Genomic DNA, 8,956 nt, shown 5'->3' with positions numbered 1-8,956 from the left:
TGTACCATGCATGGATTTAGCCAAAGACATGTAATTATGCAAAACGATATGACCCAGGATGACATAGAGTATTGCGATCAATTTTGTATAGCATGGTACTTGTATTTCTCCACATTCCTTTGCAATCTCTTCTACTTGCTGATAGAAATCTGGAGCCACCAACTGTTGAAAGAACATAATCATCAATCTTTCAGGAACCCCTTGAACCTTCATCTCCATTGCATAGCACTCAAGAAAGCCTCTTGGGTCATAACCCTAAAGACATTACATTTCTCACACTCTATCCAATGCAATCCCCACTGCTTCTTCCATCTCCATCACTTTAAAAGACCATTTAAAAACACTAAAGTTTCAGCCATGAAACCTCAATGCTCATACAAGCACAATTCTCAATCAAAACCCAAACCTCTTTCATGGTATTATGTAGACTTGTCCCCAACGTAGTCGTAACATCAAACATTTGAAAGGAATGCTCGAGCTTTCACCTTCACGACGATAATTTTTTGATTTTGCAGAGATATATGAGCTTCTAAAGTGAAGCCCACACACCATTTTGATAAGGGGAAACCCTAATTCACTCCCTCACAAGCTCAGATACAAGATTGCGAAGAGGCGGGACTACAACACACATAGATTGTGCAACCATGGAAGCTATTGTACAATAGAGAAAAATTGTTGGATTTTTTTTGTAAAAAGCATCCCTCTCTCTCTTACCCACGGCATTTTCAGCTGATGTGTCAATTTTTAGGCCATTTTTTCACTTTGAACCAAAACTAAGCCACTTTTAGCTCATTTTTGACTCAAAAAAATACGAATTTTAATGCGAAAAATTTCAATCTGAGTAAGAAAAATCCCTAAATTTGTGGGATCACTCACATAAGCATAAAAATCATAGATAAGCATCATTTTTCATCAACATATCATTTTGGGTCACTTTCCACGCAATTTTGCAACGGCGTCTATTAGCTGCTATTTTTGGCAGTTTTTGCCCGCATTAGTCTTTATAGGCGAGATGAGTGTGCCACCATGAAACACTTGGACTATGTATATTGTCAAACCAAATTAAGCATCTTATCAAGTGGAAAAGCATACAGATGCGCCATATCCAGGGCCACAACTCCCCGGATAGGTATGTACATGATAATGACCGCAGTAGACGCTTCAACATATATCACAATATGTACATGATTGCTTTTATTTGCATACATCGAGAAGTGTCAAGAGTGAGGCAAACGTTTTTATTTCACACTATGTACGTGCCACGGCACGACATTCACCCCTCTGAACCTGCACATCCTTTGGCATGTGCCAACTGTATTGATTCTTTGTTTGCATACGCCTTGATTGTAAACATCCAATGAGAGACACAATAAGCACATAGTTCCCACATGGATCATAAGGAAAGCATACAATCTTTCTGTTATAAGAGCATAACCATATGATAATTAATGCATTCCTTGGATTGATAAGCATTAGATTAGAGAGATATCCATCAAGAACAACAAGCATTTCCCTCTATCGAAGGGCACATAAATACTCAAACAAAGTCGATAAGCATCATAATGTCCTCATGGGTCATATGGTAACATCAAAAAGTCCCACATATGCCACATAGCATGAATTTCTACTGAATTTGCATCACCCCCTCGAGTATCAAAAATTTGAGTATGCATCCCTGAATCATCAAGCTCCTTATTATCCATTACCTCATTTAGTGCCTCATAAGTTACATGCATAATTTCTCTTAGAGGCATGAAATCTTGTAAAACCTCATTCAAGAATATCATAAGATCTTTCTCATGCTCATCTCCTTCTTATTGTAGGTCACATACTTCATCGTAATTTTGAAAACCCCTATCATAAGGAGCTTGAAATTCCTCCAAAGCATCATCCTAAAGAGCCATAAGCTCCATGTCCTCATGTTCATGTTGTCGTAGTTCATGACATGATTGATATCTTTTAGAACCCTTATTGTATGCGGCATGGAAACCATCCAGCGCTTCATCCAAAAGATACGTAAGATCCTTTTTAATGGGACCCTCTTGAGAGCATATCCCATGATGCAGTGGATCCTCATCACATGTGTTATGCATATAGGCCATATTTCCTTCACACGTTTTCTATACCATCAAACACTCTTTCAAGTACCTTTGTACTTCAATCTCACAAAAAAATCAAACCCTCTTTCAAGTACCTTTGTACTTCAATCTCAGAAAAAAATCATCATGATTCACAAAGATAGAAGTAAATTCTTTTTCCATTTCATCATCGTAACCCTTCCACTCATTGGTAGAAGAAGGTGGTTGCATATCAACTTGCACCCCCTCCAAACAAGAGCCTACGACTTTGAAATACATCTCATCCACCAATCCACAAGCATATGTATCACATTAAAGAGCATTGGCATCACAAAAAGTATTATCTTCATTTGGAGATTTGTGAACCTTTTTGAAAGATGAAACAACTTCCAAATCACAATACTCTATGTCATCCTGGGTCATATCATTTTGCAGATGTACATGTCCTTGGCTAAATCCATGCTCTATCACATGCTTTGCAACATCTTTATCATCCTTTTCTTCACAACATGACAATTTCTGCATAACCAATTCACCAAAAGCATTGTAAGCATCACAAAAAGGAATCCCTTCCAATGAATCCCCAATAGAAATTGAGCTCACATAAGCATCTTAATAACTTTGACTACATCCTCATCTTTTGCATGTAACAATGTTTTGTCCTGTTGTTGAAAGCACTTATGTATTATAGATTCCAACTTTTCATGAATTTGATTGCGATCAATCGTATAGCAGGGTAATTGTATCAATTTGTTACTTTCAACATCCTGAAAAACTTCTACGTTTGTAGAAGCAATGCTCTCCATTTCCCATTCCATAAAGCCCAAGGTTTCTTGTGTAAAAGCATTTGAAAAAGCATCCCAGTTGTCTCCATATTTGTTTGCAATCTCTTGTACTTGCTGATAGAAATTTGGAGCCACCAACTGTTGAAAGGACATAATCATCAATCTTTCAGGAATCCCTTGAACCCTTATCTCCATTGCGTAGCACTCAAGAAAACCTCTTAGGTCATAACCTTCAAAGACATTATATTGCTCATACACTGTATCCAATGCAATCCCCACTGCTTCTACCATGTGCATCACTTTGGTTTGCTGAATTTTCTTTGACACTATATTTTACATCCCTTGCTAAAATCTCATCAGATACATCCAACTTTATTTTATCACATATCCTCACCCAAGCTACTTCGCGTCGGATTCACCAAAAATGTCGGGAATGTGTGCGGTCTAGGTGGGAAGGTGCAAAACCTCTGGATCACTAAAGTTTCAGCCATGAGTCCTTAGTGCTCATACAAGCACAATTCTCAATCAAAATCCAAATCTCTTTCATGGTATCATGTAACCTCGCCCCCAATTACATAGTCGTAACGTCAAACAATTGAAAGGAATGCTCTAGCTTCCACCTTCACGACAACAATTTTTTAATTTGTAGAGATTTATGAGCTTCTAAAGTGAAGCCCACACACCATTTTGATAAGGGGAAACCCTAATTCACTCCCTCACAAGCTCAGATACAAGATTGCGAAGAGGCGGGACTGCAACACACATAGATTGGGCAACCATGGAAGCTATTGTACAGTAGAGCAAAATTATTGGTTTTCTTTCTGTAAAAGCAGCCCTCTCTCTCTTACCCATGGAATTTTCAGCTGATGTGTCAATTTTTAGACCATTTTTCCACTTTGGAGCAAAACTAGGCCATTTTTAGCTCATTTTTAACCAAAAAAAAATATCAATTTTGATGCAAAAAATCCCAAACTGAGAATTTTTTTTCCTAAATTTGTGGGATCACTCTCATAAGCATAAAACTATAGATAAGCATCATTTTTCATCAACGTATCATTTTGGGTCACTTTTCATGCGATTTTGCAACGACGTCTATTAGCTGCTATTTTTGGCAGTTTTTGCCCGCATCAGTCTTTATAGGCGAGATGAGTGTGCCACCATGAAACACTTGGACTATGTACATTGTCAAACCAAATTAAGCATCTTATCAAGTGGAAAAGCATACAGATGTGCCACATCCAAGGCCACGATTCCTTGGATAGGTATGTACATGATAATGACCGCAGTAGACGCTTCAACATATAATATGTACAATGATTGCTTTTATTTGCATACATCGAGAAGTGTCAAGAGTGAGGTGAATGTTTTTATTTCACACTATGTACGTGCCACGGCATGACATCGTGTCAAAACAACCATCCCAATCTGAGTCCGAAAAAAGCATGTAAGTCTGGCTTCAATGATCCCCCCCCGGGATAAAACAAGCCAAGATGTAAAGTGCCACTCAAGTAGCAGAAAATCCTCTTCCAATGCTTAGACCCTGGGCTATGCATAAATATGCTGACCCGTGAGACTGCAAACTGACAACTTCTTAAAGGAAGAGATGATCATAGCCATAATGATAGAGGTTAGGCCTTTATGTAGTTAATGGTTGTTGAACTTAATTAGGGTACCGAGGTGCGTCGTACCTGATAGTGAACTTGATTGGAACATATAAGGAGCTGACATAAAAAGCATAGATACGCATCATTTTTCATCAACATATCATTTTCGGTCAATTTCCATGCAATTTTGCAACGGCGTCTATTAGCTGCTATTTTTGGCAGTTTTTGCCCACATTAGTCTTTATAGGCGAGATGAGTGTGACACCATGAAACACTTGGACTATGTATATTGTCAAACCAAATTAATCATCTTATCAAGTGTAAAAGAATACAGATGCGGCACATCCAGGGCCACAACTCCCTGGATAGGTATGTACATGATAACGACTGCAGTAGACGCTTCAACATATATCACAATATGTACATGATTGCTTTTATTTGCATACATTGAGAAGTATCAAGAGTGAGGCGAATGTTTTTATTTCACACTATGTACGTGCCGCGGCACGACATTCACCCCTCTAAACCTGCACATCCTCTGGCATGTGCCAACTGTATTGATTCTTTGTTTGCATACGCCTTGATTGTAAACATCCAATGAGAGGACACAATAAGCACATAGTTCCCACCTGGATCATAAGGAAAGCATACAGTCTTTTTGTTATAAGAGCATAACCATATGATAATTAATGCATTCCCTGGATTGATAAGCATTAGATTAGAGAGATATCCATCAAGAACAACAAGCATTTCCCTCTATCGAAGGGCACATAAATACTCAAACAAAGTCGATAAGCATCATAATGTCCTCATGGGTCATATGGTAACATCAAAAAGTCCCACATATGCCACATAGCATGAATTTCTACTGAATTTGCATCACCCCCTCTAGTATCAAAAATTTGAGTATGCATCTCTGAATCATCAAGCTCCTTATTATCCATTACCTCATTTAGTGCCTCATAAGTTACATGCATAATTTCTCTTAGAGGCATGAAATCTTGTAAAACCTCATCCAAGAATATCATAAGATCTTTCTCATGCTCATCTCCTTCTTATTGTAGGTCACATATCTCATCGTAATTTTGAAAACCCCTATCATAAGGAGCTTGAAATTCCTCCAAAGCATCATCCAAAAGAGCCATAAGCTCTATGTCCTCATGTTCATGTTTTCCTAATTCATGACATGATTGATATCTTTTAGAACCCTTATTGTATGCGGCATGGAAACCATCCAAAGCTTCATCCAAAAGATACATAAGATCCTTTTCAATGGGACCCTCTTGAGAGCATATCCCATGATGCAGTGGATCCTCATCACATGTGTTATGCATTTAGGCCATATTTCCTTCACACTTTTTCTCTACCATCAAACCCTCTTTCAAGTACCTTTGTACTTCAATCCCACAAAAAAATCAAACCCTCTTTCAAGTACCTTTGTACTTCAATCTCACAAAAAAATCAAATCCTGTTTCAAGTACCTTTATACTTCAATCTCAAGTACCTTTGTACTTCAATCTCAGAAAAAAATCATCATGATTCACAAAGATAGAAGTAAATTCTTTTTCCATTTCATCATCGTAACCCTTCCACTCATTGGTAGAAGAAGGTGGTTGCATATCAACTTGCACCCCCTCCAAACAAGAGCCTACGACTTTGAAATACATCTCATCCACCAATCCACAAACATATGTATCACATTAAAGAGCATTGGCATCACAAAAAGTATTATCTTCATTTGGAGATTTGTGAACCTTTTTGAAAGATGAAACAACTTCCAAATCACAATACTCTATGTCATCCTGGGTCATATCATTTTGCATATGTACATGTCCTTGGCTAAATCCATGCTCTATCACATGCTTTGCAACATCTTTATCATCCTTTTCTTCACAACATGACAATTGCTGCATAACCAATTCACCAAAAGCACTGTAAGCATCACAAAAAGGAATCCCTTCCAATGAATCCCCAATAGAAATTGAGATCACATAAGCATCTTTTGCAGATTGAGTGCCATCCACAGTATCTTTGACCATAGATCTATGTGTAAACTCCATAGCATCACACAAGGAAGCACAATTATCATGTGCCAAAACTGAAACACCAAGTTTTGAATAAATATCTTTGACTACATCCTCATCTTTTGCATGTAACAATGTTTTGTCCCGTTGAAGGCACTCATCTATTATAGATTCCAGTTTTTCATGAATTTGATTGCGATCAATCGTATAGCAGGGTACTTGTATCAATTTGTTACTTTCAACATCCTGCAAAACGTCTACGTTTGTAGAAGCAATGCTCTCCATTTCCCATTCCATAAAGCCCAAGGTTTCTTGTGTAAAAGCATTTGAAAAAGCATCCCAGTTGTCTCCGCATTTGTTTGCAATCTCTTGTACTTGCTGATAGAAATTGGAGCCACCAACTGTTGAAAGGACATAATCATCAATCTTTCAGGAATCCCTTGAACCCTTATCTCCATTGCGTAGCACTCAAGAAATCCTCTTAGGTCATAACCTTCAAAGACATTATATTGCTCATACACTGTATCCAATTCAATCCCCACTGCTTCTACCATGTGCATCACTTTGGTTTGCTGAATTTTCTTTGACACTATATTTTCCATCCCTTGCTAGAATCTCATCATATACATCCAACTTTATTTTATCACAAATCCTCACCCCAGCTACTTCGCGTGAGGTTCACCAAAAATGTTAGGAATGTGTGCGGTCTAGCTAGGAAGGTGCAAAACCTTTGGATGTGAGAGTTCGTGATGAGAGTCACAAACACTTTGTGAAAAAGCGTTTGTGGAGAATCACCAACCCTCTTTCTTAGGGTGACAGAAAATCTAAGAGCGTTCGTGACAGTAAAGTCACAAACCCTTTTTCCTATCGTGCTTGGAGTCTGCTTGTTTTCGTAGTCGAGATTATGATGAGAGGATCACCAAATCACATTCAATTTCACTTTAAAAGACCATTTTAAAAAAACTAAAGTTTCAGCCATGAAACCTCTGTGCTCATACAAGCACAATTCTCAATCAAAACCCAAACCTCTTTCATGGTATCATGTAACCTCGCCCCCAATTACACAGTCGTAACGTCAAACAGTTGAAAGGAATGCTCGAGCTTCCACCTTCACGACGACAATTTTCTGATTTGTAGAGATTTATGAGCTTCTAAAGTGAAGCCCACACACCATTTTGATAAGGGAAAACCCCTAATTCACTCCCTCACAAGCTCAGATACAAGATTGCGAAGAGGCGGGACTGCAACACACATAATTGGGCAACCATGGAAGCTATTGTACAGTAGAGAAAAATTGTTGGTTTTTTTTCTGTAAAAAGCAGCCCTCTCTCTCTTACCCACGGCATTTTCAGCTCATGTGTCAATTTTTAGACCATTTTTCCACTTTGGACCAAAACTAGGCCATTTTTAGCTCCTAGAAAAATACCAATTTTGATGCGAAAAAACCCAAACTGAGAAAAATAATTCCCTAAATTTGTGGGATCACTCGCATAAGCATAAAAAGCATAGATAAGCATCATTTTTCATCAACATATCATTTTGGGTCACTTTCCATGCAATTTTGCAACGACATCTATTAGCTGCTATTTTTGGCAGTTTGTGCCAGCATCAGTCTAGGTGAGATGAGTGTGCCACCATGCAACACTTGGACTAGATACATTGTCAAACCAAATTAAGCATCTTATCAAGTGGAAAAGCATACAGATGTGCCATATCCAGGGCCACGATTCCCTGGGTAGGTATGTACATGATAATGACCGCAGTAGACGCTTCAACATATAATATGTACATGATTGCTTTTATTTGCATACATCGATAAGTGTCAAGAGTGAGGCGAATGTTTTTATTTCACACTATGTACGTGCCACGATATGACAGCGTGTCAAAACAACCAGCCCAATCTGAGTCCGAAAAAAGCATGTAAGTCTGGCGGCAATGATCCCCCCCGGGATAAAACAAGCCAAGATGTAAAGTGCCACTCAAGTAGCAGAAAATCCTCTTCCAATGCTTAGACCCTGGGCTATGCATAAATATGCTGACCCGTGAGACTGCAAACTGAATATCAGGCTTCATGTTGCATACATAAATGAGGCATCCAACAACAGTTTGGTAAAGAGTGACATTTGTAGGGGTAAAGAGTGACATTTGTAGGATCACCAACATCATAAAGACTCAATTTCAAACCTGGTTTCATGGGAGTAGCAATAGGTTTTCAATCCTCAAGTCCAAACTTACATAGCAATGTCTCCATGTAACTTTTTAGACACAAGGCAATACCACCATCACATTGCTTAAACTGTATACCCAAGTAATGATGCAACAGTCCCAAATTTTTTATCTTAAAAGTAGCATTCAAATCGGCCTTAAATTCAGCAATATGTCTCTCATTTGGTCTAGTGAGAAAATCATCCACATAAGGAACCACAATGAGAAGTAAATCACCCTCACACTTTACATACAATGTG

The 8,956-nt window shown here is 38.3% G+C and overlaps 2 pseudogenes; both read right to left on the bottom strand.

Moving 5' to 3' along the window:
• Positions 1 to 1,814: 1,814 nt before the first annotated feature.
• On the bottom strand, positions 1,815 to 2,507 carry LOC147458095 (uncharacterized; annotated as a pseudogene).
• A 3,015-nt stretch (positions 2,508 to 5,522) lies between these two features.
• LOC147458094 (uncharacterized) lies at positions 5,523 to 6,290 on the bottom strand (annotated as a pseudogene).
• Positions 6,291 to 8,956: the final 2,666 nt, after the last annotated feature.

Source organism: Adiantum capillus-veneris, chromosome 5 (genome assembly GCF_014529385.1).
Source record: "Adiantum capillus-veneris isolate H3 chromosome 5, ASM1452938v2, whole genome shotgun sequence".
NCBI lineage: Eukaryota > Viridiplantae > Streptophyta > Polypodiopsida > Polypodiales > Pteridaceae > Adiantum > Adiantum capillus-veneris.
Note: the sequence above shows the minus strand (reverse complement) of the source record. Positions and strands in the feature narration are given on the sequence as shown.